Source organism: Crinia signifera, chromosome 11, assembly GCF_055691185.1.
Source record: "Crinia signifera chromosome 11, ASM5569118v1, whole genome shotgun sequence".
Classification (NCBI taxonomy): Eukaryota; Metazoa; Chordata; class Amphibia; order Anura; family Myobatrachidae; genus Crinia; species Crinia signifera.
In genome coordinates this window covers 39,698,087-39,714,103 of record NC_139227.1, presented here as the reverse complement: position 1 = coordinate 39,714,103, position 16,017 = coordinate 39,698,087, and positions in this window count along the sequence as shown.

Genomic DNA, 16,017 nt, shown 5'->3' with positions numbered 1-16,017 from the left:
ACCCATCCTGTTGCGAATTCCGCGGCGAGTGTGATAGGGAGGGCAAGCTGGACGGTGATAGAGATGAATTTAGTACAAGGTAAATCATTGCAGGGTTTGCAGGAAATCCCTTGATCTCACCGATGGAGCCTTGCGGCATAAACTCAGAAGTGTTCCATTGTCTCTCACACCGACTGCGGGGGCCGGACTGGTGATCTTGCCATAAGCCAGATAGGCTGGTGATCTGACGGGATGACCCGGTCAGAGGCTGAGCCGTTTGTCGGCGTGGCCAAGCAGTTCCGCCTCATGTGCTCTGGTTGGTGGGATGGTGGAAGTGATGTCATGACTCAGGTCCAGCATACTGAGGAGCCTGGTAGCCACTGGAAGAGTTAAGAGGAGCCAGATGTCTTTGGTCAAAGTGGTCTTGTCAGCTTTAAAATGTCAGGGCTGATATTTAGCTCCCTGCCGGCTGCCATATTTAATTCAGGGGCACCTCCTCTACCTTTAAGCCAAGAAATCATGAAGGTTTCCATGTAGGCATTACCAAAACATTATCCTTAATTACCTGTCATTAATTGTCAGGTACTGGTCCGATTCACAGTCATCCTATATTAACATTTTACAACCGAGCCACAGCGCACTGAAATGCAACTTTAACGTGTAGTAAAACATTAATGGACTGTTCATGGCAGCAATGTTTCCTCCTTCTATTAAAGCCAGACATTGTTAAAATGTGCTGTCTCTAGCTATAAAGGTTCCAGTACCATATTTTATTGTCTAATGGGATTATTGAATGAATGAGCATTTAATGCAATTGTGCATGAGCCCTGATGAATCTCTGAACTTGTATGTGTAGAGACAAGACGCGGAGAATAACAAGATTTTCTTTTATTTTTCATTTAGTGATACAAATTGCAATGATTGGTTTAACCAGCAGGACATCTGTAAGTGGCAAATGGATGGAGGAGAGTTCAGTGTATAGTGACTGCCATCTAGTGGTAGGAGGTAATCATGACAAGGACTGGTGGTATGCACGTAGATTGAACAGGTCACTCGGAAAATTAAGACAAACTTGAACTAGACGTGGAAAGGTAGCTAAATAGTTATTTTCAGTTTGTTACATGCAGTTAAATAATACATTTATGTGGAAAAGACACTATAAAATAGGCTCAGTACTCAGGGGCGTAGCTAAGGGTTCATGGGCCCTGGTGCGAAAGGTCAGCTTGGGGCCCCCCTACATACAACAAAATTAAAATCTCGGTCTGTTTATATTTTAATACATAACCCTCTATACCCACCACGCACCCTATTCCACCCACATACCCTAAAATCCTTTTCTCCCATATACCCTATTCCCCCTCTTCATCCCACATACAGTATGCTCCATGTTCCTCTCCTCCATTACACACCACCTACTGACCCAACATAAAACCCATATACCGCTACCCCCCACACATCCTGCACTTCAGTCCCTGTTACCCAAAATACATCCCATAACCCTTTATCCCCACCAAAAATACCCTATTCCACCTTCATACACCCTATAATCCTTTACTACTCCCATATACACCCTAGCCCCCCTGTTCATTTCAAATACACCCCCCCCCCACCCTCTAACATCCCACACCTGGGTGGTGACCTCTTTTATGCTTGTATGCAGGACCTCACACGGCAGCTGCATGGTCCCCCTTCTTGAAGGTAGTCACTGACAATGACTTACCAGTGCATCTGGGGGACCCGGGCAGGATGTTGTTAGCTAACTGGCTGTCACTCTCTCCTTCCCGAAGGGTCACTTTCCTGGCGCTGCGGCGCAGGCTGGGCTTCTTCCTGCACTCCCGGCGCAGGCTACCCACCCGGCGCAGGCTGCCCAATCACAGAGCTCAGAAGTCAGCCGCCCGTCCCAGCCGCTGGCGCTGGAGATTCAGTGACGGCTGTCTTCTGAGCTCTGTGATTGGGCAGCCTGCGCCGGGAGCTGCCTGTCACAGGCGGGAGCAGTGCCGCGAATTGGACACAACAAAGTGCCGAACCGTCACTCGTCGCCCTGCCGCATAACATCGCATTAGCCCACAGTGAACACCCGGTAAAGCTGCCGAAGTGCTGCCCCTAGGCATAGGCTGCTGCCCTAGGCAATTGCCTAGTATGCCTATGCCTAGGGCCGGCTCTGGGCACCTCTCCAACAGTGGCGGGGGTTGGGCCCCCCTGGCTCAGGGGCCCGGTCGCAGGTGCGACAGCTGCGACCCCTGTAGCTACGCCACTGTCAGTACTGTTTCCAAAGATGGATTGCACTTTTGCGGAGTGTAGAAAATATAGGGGCGTGGCTTTACGGGAAGGGGCTTGGTCACATAATATGACCTTACACACCCAATGCCCCTTACAAACCTAATGCCCACAGGGCTAGCACTGCTTGTGCACACAATGACCACAGGAGACGGAGTAGCGTCCACCTTCCCCATGTCAGCCCTGGCTCCCTTCCCCCGTGTCAGCCCTGTCCCCCTTCCCACACTCTCCCTCCTCTACACCACAGCGTGTCCCATCCGCGCTGCACTGTGTTTCCCAGGCAGCTGCTCCCATCCTCGATAATAGCATACTATGTTATGTATGACCAGCGATGGTTCCAACTATCAATAGCCATCCCTTTTATTTGACTGACTGGCCCGTGGACCAATCAACCTGGAGGTGGGGCTTTATGGGTGTTGGGGGCAGGGCTATGCTCCATGTCCCGGCCCCTTGGGTAAGGAAAAATGTGGTTCTCCCCCATCAATGGCAACACTATTCTACATTGGTCATAAACCATCTATGATTTTGAATCGAACCCGTCGGCTAGGGAGCACAGTGCAGTGCTGAGGGGACGTGACATCAAAGTCAATCTTTTGCATGTTGACATTTTGTCACTGTTGACCTTTTTTTTTATGGACCTTTAGCATATCGACTTTAGGTGTTGATCTGTTGTCTGTGTAGACACTATACACTTTTCCATCCACACCTATTGACTCTGTTAAATGTTGAGTGATTTCACAGGGTGGAAGATTATCGCACGACTGCACATACATATAGATCGTAGTGCACATCAAAAAAAATCCAACATCTTTTTGATTGCTAGCCGTTTGCAAGTTGACTGACAGGAAGCTGGTGATTGAGTGTCAGGGGAAAAAGAAAGGCTTGCCAAGTTCATTTAAGGGAGGTTGTGTGACGTCAACCCTGGCCCGATCCAACTGTTATATATCGCATAGCTAGAGTTAACCCTGGGCTACGCACACACTGCGCACGCTAGAAAAAAAATGTTTTATTTTAATATAAGGCTAACTACGCCTCACCTCAATGAGATGAAGTACCACCAGTGACCACTAGAGCCCACTCGTTTGAACAAATTACTCCTTTGGGTGCTAAAAAATGTTATAACAGAAAGTGAAACCGTTTTTTGCAGGGACAGTGATCTATTACAAACTTGCAGGATAAGGAGAGAGGGAGCTGTAAAAGCAGAGATCGAAGGTAGGAACATATAGGGACTGAGGGTGGGGTGGAGAGTTTGTAGGCTAAAAACTGTCAAAATGAAAGTAAAAACGGTCACAGCTCAAAGTGAAAGTAAAAACTGTCACAGCTCAAAGTGAAAGTAAGTTACGGAAGCCGCCATTTTGACAGGCTTTTAACTAGTGTAACAATAAAAGCCCAGTCATTTCCTATTGGTCCTGGCCAGGGCTATTTTTGTGCAGGCTCCAGCAGGAACTGTGGCCCTTATTCTAGTTCACTCTTTCTGACAAAATATTTGTTAGATGGACAAAACCATTTGCACTGCAGGTGAGGCAGGTGTAAAACCCCACCCAAATCTAATTATCTCTGCACAAGTAACACCTGCCTCACCTGCAGTGCACATGGTTTTGTCCATCTAACAAATATTTTGTCAGAAAGAGTGAACTAGAATAAGGACCACAGTTCCTGCTAGAGCCTGCACAAAAATAGCCCTGGACAAAACCATGTGCACTGCAGGTGAGGCGAGTGTTACTTGTGCAGAGATAATTAGATTTGGGTGTGGTTTTACACCTGCCTCACCTGCAGTGCACATGGTTTTGTCCATCTAAGAAATATTTTGTCAGAAAGAGTGAACTAGAATAAGGGCCACAGTTCCTGCTGGAGCCTGCACAAAAATAGCCCTGGTCCTGGCCCTCTTACACCTCTCTGTTCAGTTACAGGTCCCCTTCAGCCACCACTTGGGTGCTATAGTTACGCCCCTGGGTAGCCCTAAATATTTGGTGGGTTAATTCTTTCTAGATAACCAGACTCCTGCGCGTGACCCGGTGTACCTGTTATGTGTATTATCTCCTTTCATTATCAGACACAGAACTAGATTGTTATTCTCTTGTTTCTTCATTAAAAAGAGAGAAACTTCAGACCGACCTGGCGCTTGATGAGCCGCTAGCAGAACGTGTAAAGGGTGCAGAGCTCCCGGGGCTGTGATTGACTATCGCTCACAGCGGTATCTGTCCAATTTAATCAGACTAATGAGCAAATGCCTGGTGGTGTCTTGCAGATGAGCCGTGCAGGCTGTGAAGTTGTTGCCTGCAGTCACGGTGGCTCACGTACGAGGCTGTAACACAGATGAAACATATTGCGCTCATTTTCATATACACGCCATCTCACAGGAGCTCAGGTGAGACACGGGAAGGCATGGCATGATTGGGGAGATGAAGGGGAATCCGTGATAGATGCCAGATGCCGGATTAATCATCTGCTCTCGCAGCCTCGGGTGAATTATCATTTTTTTGTTCATTTTGAAATAAAAATTAAAAAGCCGTTTTGCTTTAGTGGTAAATGACTTTCTCCTGTGCTTACATGTTAACCCTTTAAATGCCAACATCTCTGTGCGAGATGTGCAAAATATCCGCTAAAATTGGCAGCATCGCTCACATTTGTTATATGAATTCAAATAAAAAAATTTGTGTTAAAAAAAGATTATATTTCTTATTTGAGGTAGGGATGGCCATCAACTATCCATGTTCTCAAAACATCGATGGTTGGGACCTAGTGCTCGATGTTTTGGGCATCGATAGTGGAGGGTCAAATAGCATAACTCCCAACATGACCATCTCCAGTCCCACACAGGTGATGGCAATCCTAAATTAAGAGGGAAGCACAGGAGCAGAGCATTGTGTCCCTCCTGGAGAGGGTCATGTTGGGAGGTATGGAATAGTTTTATGTAATCGATGGATGGCTTGCGATAGTATAGGTTGGGGGGGGGGGGGCGCTTGCATACTGTGTGCACAGTGTTGCTGTATTCAGCGGCGTCGCTGTGGGCGGCCTGCCCCGCCGGGAGGTGTGCGTGTGCGCAGAAGAAACTTAAACTGCGCGGCAAAGCGATAGCAGGAACCATCGATGGTAGGTGGTCGAATGTTTTCTCCCAAAAAATTGATGGGGGATATGGCTATGGCCATCCCTAATTTGAGGTAACATTAGAGGTCATTACGATGAATACCAATGTTTGCTTGGCGATTTTCACACCTACTTTGACAAATTGACTTGGCGCTCAAAGGGTTAATCAGGCCCGTGCACAGTAAGACTTCCTCCCGCCTTCCCTTACCTGTCAGACCATCTCCGTCACCCTTCACATGCGAGGCTTTCCCGGGACCATCTGCAGGCCTGTGATAGGGAAATCAATTACAGAAAAGCAGGACAGGATGTGTTATCTGAGAATACACGCCGGGTATATATATACTGGGATATATGGATGTCCTTCACCGATAACACAGCAACCCTCTGCCCGACGCTATATATTAAAAGGAAATGTTTTAATGGATTTCGACTGTATTTGAATGGAAATCTCTAACAAACGTCTATATTATAGCTCATTCCTATAGACAGATCCTTTATCAGCCCTTACTGTCTGAGTAGGGGAAATTGTCCAGGAATACAATTATCTTAGAGGGCGTAACACTAAGGGCCTGATTCAGAGGCGCACAAACAGCACGCAATACTGATGTTCAGGTAGCCTCATGTGCAAATTATGCAGGAACGCACTTTTTTGAACCGACTTGTGCCGACAGGCGGTATTTCATTACCTACCATCCACTAGGGCATGAAGGGAGAATATATAATAGTGCGCCCGAAGCATGGCGAGCGCAGCGACAGTCTGGGTAGAGCCAAGCACCCCTGAGAATGCTCAGCTGCCACGGGGGTGTCGACAAGGTCAAAAGTTTTCAGGGTATGGGTCATAGGGTCAACAGTCAATAAGTCGACCACTATTGGTCAGCAGGACATATGTTGACACATGGAAAAGATCGACATACCTTAAGCTGACCTGGTCCAAAGGTCAAGCACAAGCAATGGGTTGACGTGGAAAAGGTCTTGAAGAAAAACGTAGACATGAGTTTTTCAAGTTTTTTTGGGTGTCTTTGTTGACATAGGTCGACATGGACACCGTATAGCTTGTATACCGTATAGCTGGCATAGCTCGCTGTGCTCGCCATGCATCGGGCACGGTGCATCACTGCGCTCGGTACACTGTTATATTCTAACTCTATGTCCACTTGGATGGTAAATTATGAGAAAATAAAATAATTTATGTCAATGTCAACAACTGTCGACATGGACCCGCAATTCCCTTGCATGCTTCGCTCGCTATGCTTGACACACTATTATATCCTCCCTCTATGCCGACATGGATGGTGACGCAAACCGTTTAAAAATACTCCTCCCATTTTGACCTGTCAACCTATTGTATGTTAAGCTTTTGACCCTGGGGACCTTTTAACCATGTCGACTTTTTGACTCTGTGGACCTATTGCACATCGACCTTTTGGGGAAGACCTATTGACTATCTAGACACTGTAGATCCGGGACCAGGACTACGCCAGACCAGCAGAAATACGGATATATACCCGGGACCAGGACTACGGCAGACCAGCAGAAATACGGATATATACCCGGGACCAGGACTACGCCAGACCAGCAGAAATACGGATATATACCCGGGACCAGGACTACGGCAGACCAGCAGAAATACGGATATATACCCGGGACCAGGACTACGGCAGACCAGCAGAAATACGGATATATACCCGGGACCAGGACTACGGCAGACCAGCAGAAATACGGATATATACCCGGGACCAGGACTACGGCAGACCAGCAGAAATACGGATATATACCCGGGACCAGGACTACGGCAGATCAGCAGAAATACGAATATATACCCGGGACCAGGACTACGGCAGACCAGCAGAAATACGGATATATATACCCGGGACCAGGACTACGGCAGACCAGCAGAAATACGGATATATACCCGGGACCAGGACTACGGCAGATCAGCAGAAATACGGATATATACCCGGGACCAGGACTACGGCAGACCAGCAGAAATACGGATATATACCCGGGACCAGGACTACGGCAGATCAGCAGAAATACGGATATATACCCGGGACCAGGACTACGGCAGACCAGCAGAAATACGGATATATACCCGGGACCAGGACTACGGCAGACCAGCAGAAATACGGATATATACCCGGGACCAGGACGACGGCAGATCAGCAGAAATACGGATATATACCCGGGACCAGGACTACGGCAGACCAGCAGAAATACGGATATATACCCGGGACCAGGACTACGGCAGACCAGCAGAAATACGGATATATACCCGGAACCAGGACTACGGCAGACCAGCAGAAATACGGATATATACCCGGGACCAGGACTACGGCAGACCAGCAGAAATACGGCTATATACCCGGGACCAGACATTTGTTTTTGCTAAAGCTTGTCGTCCCCCAAAGCGTTCCAGCACTTGGGCCGTTGCATCCCTCTGCAGAGAGCAGACAGACCAGACACGTGACAGAATCTCGCCTTTTCTCTTATCACGTCCCTGGGTAGTTCATAATGAGATGAGGTTGGCATAATTAAAGGTCAGCACTAACGAAGTATTGATTTAATTCAGGAGGCAAGAAGTATTCTCTTGTCTCATCATTACCAAAACATGGGCATGTAAGTGCAAAAAGGAAATGTTTTTCTATAAGTCACGCATCCCCAATAACTCCCCGAACGTCATGATAACAGACGCTGTGGATGCGGAGTCAGACGCACAGTAATATCTTACATATCTGTCATACGATACAGGTTTCACACTTGGGAATGTAGATACAAATTATCCTGTTGTTTTTTTTTTAATATATATATCCTGCACCAATAAAAAAGCCGTTATCTATACACACCTCCGGGGTATAGACGCCGCAGAGCTGAGTGCTATTATCTTGTCATAAACCGTCACAGAGGGAAGACACCTCGAGCCTCGCAGCTGCTGCACAGTTGATGGCTCACATCTGGGAGCCCTGTCAGGTACTCACGCAGGTGGCTGCAATGTCAGCCGATGTGTCATTTCCAGGCATATCTCATAAGCTCAGAGTGATGACAAAGAAATAAAGCTCAAATAGGTATTGTCGGGGGTATCGGAGAATGTAACCCACTACCCCCTGCCCTAGTAGGGAACTCTTCTTTTGATAGCCTGGAAGAAAATGATAGGTTATACAATGTTTGGCCAGTACCATGTACAGTATATCTATAAAAGGCTAACTACTCCTCACCTCTATGAGGTGACGTACTGCCAGTGATCACTAGATGCCAGTCAACGGACCAAATTACTCCTTTGTGTGCTAAAAGATAAACAGAAAGTGAAAGCAATTTTTGCAGGGAGACTGATCTGATTCAAACTCGCTGTATATGGAGAGAGGGAGCTCTGAAGACAGAGGTAACAATTTACAAAGATGGGAATTCTATTTCAGATGGGATGTTGACCTGCTCTTGACCAAGGTCGGCGACCCGGAATTTAAGACCCGGGTTGACCCTTCCACACCAAAGAAACACCTGTTTTTTTCAGCAAATTCCAGGGTTGAAAAGCTGTAACCCGGGTATTTGTTTCTGGTGTGAATTCGGGTCAGCCTGCACCCGGCAAAATGACCCGGCACTCAAAAATATTGGGTAATTGTCGGCTCGGCGGCATGAATGGGGCATTAGTTGCCTTGCACCTGGTACCATATTTACTGAAGATATCATTGGGAGATACCACACATGTGCCTGAGTTTATCCCGGCACATGGGTACCACAGGTACTGTAGATCTCCCAACTTTTGAAAATCCTTATGTCTTGTGCCTATGAGACCACCCCACCTGGGCACATTGGCATTTATGAGGTGTGAACACGACGAGTCACTATCACACTTCTGTTGGTTTCCATGCTGGTGGCTTTCCTGGCATAGTGTTGATGACACGTGAGTCATCCAGTCACCGACACTGCAGCAATGTCAGAGTGCCCCCCAACCTCTTCCCACCAGCAAGACATAGCAGCTATCAGGGGTGTGGCACCAGGGCAGGTGAGACTGGGGGTGGTGCCGACGCAACAGAGGCAGTGATTGATAGGAGTGGTCTGGACAAAGCAGGCATGTCCAAACTGCTCCGGGGGAGCACTCGCACTTTAGCGATGTGCCTACAACATTTTGCAGTGACATCACTGGGTGGGACTCGACATACGAGGCCCTCCACTGGTCGGCCCCCTGCAGTCTTCCATCAAGGGTTGTAATTAAAAACCAGATGTATCAAGCTTCAAAAAGTGATAAAATGGAGAGTGATAAACAGCCAGCCAATCAGCTCCTGCCTGTTATTTTTCAAATCCAGTCTGTAACATGGCAGGTAGGATCTGATTAGCTGGCTGTTTATCACTCTCCATTTTATCACTTTTGAAGCTTAATACATCTGGCCCTTAGCGAGTTCCCAAAGGCTAGTGGTTTTTAGGAGGCTTGTGCAAACATTACCATTACATCTACTTTAAATTCCCGGTGGCTTTTTAAATAGGTGTCTGTGTCTGTCTGTAATCACTGAGCTGCTCTCCGGCATTGTAAAGCCGATCCTTGTGAGCGCTGCTTTATTCCGCCTCGCCTATCTTCTGTAATAGCATCATATTTTGCTGTCTAATTTCCTTGCTGGAAGCTGGAGCCCTCACAGAACAGCATGAAAGATAAAAAACAACAATATTTTAGCAGAAATGGTTTTCAGGCCTCCGCGGCGCTGGAGTACGGATTGCACGGCGCGGCGTAAAACACAAACACTTTGCATGCCAGGAGGGTCAGCGATCCTTCAGCTCTGCACATTCTCCCTCTGCTGGATTCATATTCTTCATCCAATCGATTTTCGTATGGATTTGGCAGAAGTCTGGGGCACGCCATCTGCTCCAATGTTCTCAATGGCCACAAAGAACAGCTGGGTAGCTGCTTCGGGTACTGTGAGATGGACTGTAGAATAAGAGACCGCAGAAAGAGCCTTTTCCTGATCTGAGCAGCAAATGGTGCAACGTATGTGGCGGCTCCAACGCCGTTAGCTAGCGGTCCGGGGACATGAATAAGAGACACTCCAAGTGATATTATTACTGGTTTAAATAAGCATCTGCTTTGGCCGGATTGCTCGCGGCACTGAGTCTCATCTGCTGGCGCAACAATTCTATATTACGGAAATATGTAGGCCTAGCGTCAATGTGGGCCTAGGTCCATTTCACAGTGCAGGCAGCTATGAGGCGCCAAGCAAATATTCACGAGGAACGCAGTTCACTACAAACCAGTCACTGAGGCTTGAGCCACAACATTGGAGTGCCACCTCATTCACTTAGCTATGATATCAATATTCAAACCTTGAGGAATGGTGTAGGGATGGTCATCGTCCATCGATGTTCACAAACCATCGATGGTTAATGACTGATGTCAAAATAGTTTTGACATTGGTGGCAGAAAACCAATGGTTCTCCTCCATCAATGGTGACTATTGAGGGTTTCCCCGTGAATGGGTTTATACCATCAGGTTAACTACTGATGGAACCATTAATGGTGGCCATCGATGAGTAACCCATTGATGGTCTTCTCTACTCTGGTGTGGACTGCTGGATGTCAAGCTCCTCCCTTCGTCACTTGCAGTCCATGAGGAGTGCAACTCTGCAGACAAGTCAAAAGGGATTCAGTATTGAATCCCGGCGGTCGGGATCCCGGCGTTCAGAATCCCGACGCCGGAATCCCGACAGCCGAAATGCCGACAAGGGGGGGGACATGGATCGCCCCCCCTTGCGGGCTCGCTGCGCTCGCCACGCAGCGGGCCCGGTGCCTCGCTACGCTCGGCACACTAATTTATTCTCCCTCCAGGGGTGTCGTGGACACCCCAGGAGGGAGAATGTGTCGGGATTTCGGCTGTCGGGATTCCGGCGTCGGGATTCTGAACGCCGGGATCCCGACCGCCGGGATTTTAACTGCATCCCGTCAAAAGGCCTGTTCAGGGAGTCGGTGATCATTGAGCACGGTACCTATTCAGGGCCGGCTCTACCATTAGGCAGCTTTAGGCATCTGCCTAGGGTGCCGGGATCTGGGGGGGCGCCACCAAGTCTGCAAATCAAAAAATCAAGGATGTCTATAAGGATCCTTTTTGTTTTTAATGCAGGTGGTGACTCTGGAACTTCTAAGACCTCACCTCCATACTTTCCCTTGAGACATATTTCCCTACATCGCTGCCCCCCTCTTCCTTGTACTCTTGTAGAGGTTACTGTCCCGCTCATGGAGCCTGAAACGTTGGGTATATGCGAGGTAAATTTTCACCAAACGCACAATTGAATTCAAATGAGAGTTCTATTTATTCCCCAAACTTCATCTCCACCATCGACCCTCCCCTTCCAGCAGCTCTGACTGTAGCTATATAAGAGCTAGAACAGAAGTCAATTCCTAGATAGTATAAATACACAAATGCATACTTTCCAACCGTCCCAATTACCGGTAGTGTCCTGCGGTGCGGCGGTGTGGGGGGGAATTTGAGAGTCCCCCCTGTCAGTTGCTGGCCAGTGGCAAATATGGGCAGCACGGGCGGTGTAGTGGTTAGCATTACTGCCTCACAGCACTGAGGTCATGGGTTCAATCCCCACCATGGCCCAACTGTGCGGAGTTTGTATATTCTCCCTGTTCTTGCATGGGTTTACTCCGGGTACTCCGGTTTCCTCCCACAATCCAAAAATATACTGGTAGGTTAATTGGCTTCCAACAAAAATTAACCCTAGAATGTCTGAGTGTGCGTATACATGTGGTAGGGAATATAGATTGTAAGCTCCACCAGGGCAGGGACTGATGTGAATGTTCAAATATTCTCTGTGAAGCGCTGCGGAATATGTATGCACTATATAAGAAACTGTTAATAAATAGCATCTATCAGGTGTGGATCAAGGAGGAAATGACAGGGGGCACCATGATAGAAGAGGGTTTGGGAGGGGGGTGTTAGTGGTGCCAGTGTACATGCTAAGAGAGCGGCGAGAGAGAGGAGAGCAGAGAGAGGGCAGGAATGGGATTAAAAATAGGCCCTGGCGTTTAAAGTACACAGGCCCACCTTGGTGACAACAGTGAAGGATGTAGTTGCGCTCCGGAAAAGGGGGTGTGGCCATTTAAAAGGGGCCTGTCATTGAGTTTATTTTACCACACGATATATAACTTCTACACATTATGCAACAAAATACTAGACCCCATTATACGTGCCCCTTACACATGATGACAAAATTCACATAATGCCACATGGATTGAGCCAAAATTCCCATAATGCCACATGGATTGAGCCAAAATTCACATAATGCCACACGGATTGAGCCAAAATTAATATAATGCCACACAAATAGAGCCAAAATTCACAATATGCTTCATAAACAGGGACATTGTGTGCCAAAGGTGCACATTAAAAATTTATACCATAATGCCCATTACATGTTAAGCCACACATCATAATGTCCATGCCAAACACCATAATGCCTATTAAAAATTATGCTACATAAGTGCTTCTTATCTACATGCTCATTGCCAAGGGTTCCATGCTCATTGCCAAGGGGGAATTCATGCTTGCGGTAACTGGGGGACAGCCGCCGCCATGCAGAAGAGACAGCCACTGACAGCCAGGCAGAGTGCAGGGGGCTGCCCGGCTGTATTCAGAGCACTGCATGTCCTGGCTATTTGAAATAATACCCCCTTTCACACCAGAAAATTAAACCAGCTATACTGTGTCTTCGGAACCAACTGACCGATTTACATGAGGGATCATATTAAACCGTTGGATCCAGAGTAATCTTCTCTCAAAAAACATGAACAACCATGAAATGACATTTCAAAAATAAAAAAATCAGTTTACTCGCAATATCTCCAGAGACAATTAACCAATATGGTCTGGTATCAGATTAAAGGACCAGCGATTTGTGTTTGAATGAGATCAGCCACGAGCTTCTCTGATTCTGGGGAGGAAACTGGCAGCCGTCGGAACAGGGTGGGGGTCGGAATTAGCGGGTCCCATGTTATCTTATGGGGATAAACGTTCCAGCTTTGCCAGGCGATATCTCCGGTTCCGGGGCCAGGATCATTGGAAAGCCCAGGTCCTCAGCTACAAAATGAGCTGTGTCTGAAATGACAGGGGGGGGCACGTGCCGGGGTGCCCCCCCCCCCCACAATCTGCCCATGGCGTCTATCCCCACAGCCAGAGGGGCTAGGGGCATGGCTAGAGGCTCACAGAGCGCTAGGGTATGAGACACGCTGCTGCAGGACCCAGAGCTAGGCACAGCATAGGATATCAGGGTAGCAGCCATGGTGGTCGTGACACGTTCGCACGGACCAGAACATTCGCATGGGGACCGATGGTGAGCGTTTTCACATGCGCAGGGTCATTTCTGTGCATACATCGGGTGCGTTCGGCCAAGGCAAAGAGACTTGCCTCTAATGCGCATCCCATTAAATATGCGAATTATGACTAAAAAATGCGAATTCAGAAAGTGCGAAGTGCGGCGATGTGGAGTGCGATAAATATATGCGCTTTTCTCGCGTTCCATAGAATGTCACCCCATGTGTTTTTATATAGCACATAGAACACATAAGGGGTGACACTTAACAGGGAGTGATTTTATGTTCTTGGCGATTTTCTGCGCAAAAATGGCCGAAATCGCACATTTTTCAGAAATCGCCAACTTAATGAGATGCGAATTGTGGCAAAAAATCACACTTTTTGCCGCGAATTCGCACATTCTGAAGTGGCGATTTCTCAATTCGCATCCAGATGTTTTCCCATTGAAAAACATACAATTTCAAATTTAATGGGGTGCGAATTTGGAAATCGCCAAAAAAAAAGTGTGCAAAAATCGCCAAAAATATAGACCAGGTTCTGACTGGAAAATTTGTCAGAAACATGCACAGATCATTGCGATCTGTGCATGTTTCTGGTGTTAAAAAAAAAGAGTTCAATTTCCAAAGTTGAAAAAAAAACTGCGTGGGGTCCCCCCTCCTGAGCATAACCAGCCCCGGGCTCAAAGAGCCGATCCTGGTTTCATAAAATCACGGGGCTGAACAAATAGGGGTCCCCAGGATTTTATTAAACCAGCACGAGGCTCAAGGGCCGGTCCTAGTTCCCAAAATACGGGGGACAAAATGAGTAGGGGTCCCCTGTATTTCAAGAACCAGCACCTGGCCCAACCGGCCAGCATGGTAATGCCACCACCAGAGTAACTTTATTACACACTGAGCCCATTCATCCATACTCACCTACTGTATGTTGATAGAAGATCGGTCCCCTTGTCCAGTAGAATCCACTGGGGTACCTGTGGAGAGAAAACATACTCACAGACGTCTTCAGCGCTTCTCCGGGGCCCCTGCAGCACTGTAATCACGGTCCGGAGTGTGGGACCCCTTTGGGGGGATCCCCACTCCCCCAGGACCCCTGCCCATGCTGACCAGTCAGGGGTGAATGCTTTGGCTGGGGGGACTTGTATAAAAAGTCTCCCCCCGGCTGTGGAATTACCCTGCTGGCTGGTTGGGCCCGGTGCTGGTTCTTGAAATACGGGGGACCCCTACTCATTTTGTCCCCCATATTTTGGGAACCAGGACCGGCCCTTGAGCCTGGTGCTGGTTTAATTAAATCCTGGGGACCCCTATTTGTTCAGCCCCGTGATTTTATGAAACCTGGACTGGCTCTTTGAGCCTGGGGCTGGTTATGCTCAAGAGGGGGGACCCCGCGCCATTTTTTTTTTCTATATCGCACTTTATCGTGCTTTTTTGCCGCAAATTCGCATCACATTAAATATGCGAATTCACAGCAAAAGTGCGATTCTTAAAAAAGTGCGATATAGGGCGATTTAGGACAAAATCGCACTTTGTCAAAAACGGTAATTCCACTATCCCTTCTCTCGTGGTCAAAGCGCTGAATGCAGTAGAAATGCTGGTACTCCAGAGCTCACGGCATTCCAGAATACTTCTGTCCCGATGGTTCTGTAATGCCTCCCAGCCTACCAATGTCCTACCTCTGCCCCCCGCTTAGGTGACAGGTGCGTCTAACCTGCGCGCGAGTATATACTTTAAGTCTTTAAGAAGCCCCTATAATCCCTTACATCATCGGCGACACCCCGCTTGATTCAGCGGAGAATTACGGCTGCGCTACACACGTCCTATGCCCAGGGCCGGAGCTTCCATTAGGCAGCCGCCTAGGGCGCTGGCCACTAGAGGGCGCCTCTTCTTCAGCCTAACATTTAAATTAAGTATATTAGTGGCAGGGGCAGGTTCTGTAAATAGCTACCTGTTTTCTTCAGGCGCGCACGCGGAGTGGGGGGGTCCGAGTACATAGAAACCCTCCTCTGTCCGCCGATATATCGGTCGTGGTCCCGATGTTTGCGCGGCAGGTCTGAGGCACTTCTGAGTGTCAGTCTGGCTCCCTCTATCACACGAAGATGCAGCCACTGGCAGGCAGGGGGAGCTGCTCCTCTCAGGCTGTTGTCACGTGCTACAGCTAGAGAGACAAGGGGACTGAGGACTGGAGCTCCGCGGCACTGCTGATAACTCAGGGTTGCCTACCCTCCCCGAATGGCCGGGAGGGTCCCGGAAATCGGGTCCCCCTCCCGGTCCCCCGGAAAGGGTGGCAATCCTCCCGCATATCCCCCCCAGCTCCTGCGATGTGTCCCTCGGCGGGGGGGTCCGCAGGTAAAATGCCGCGATCGCGGCATTTTAGCCCCGCCCCC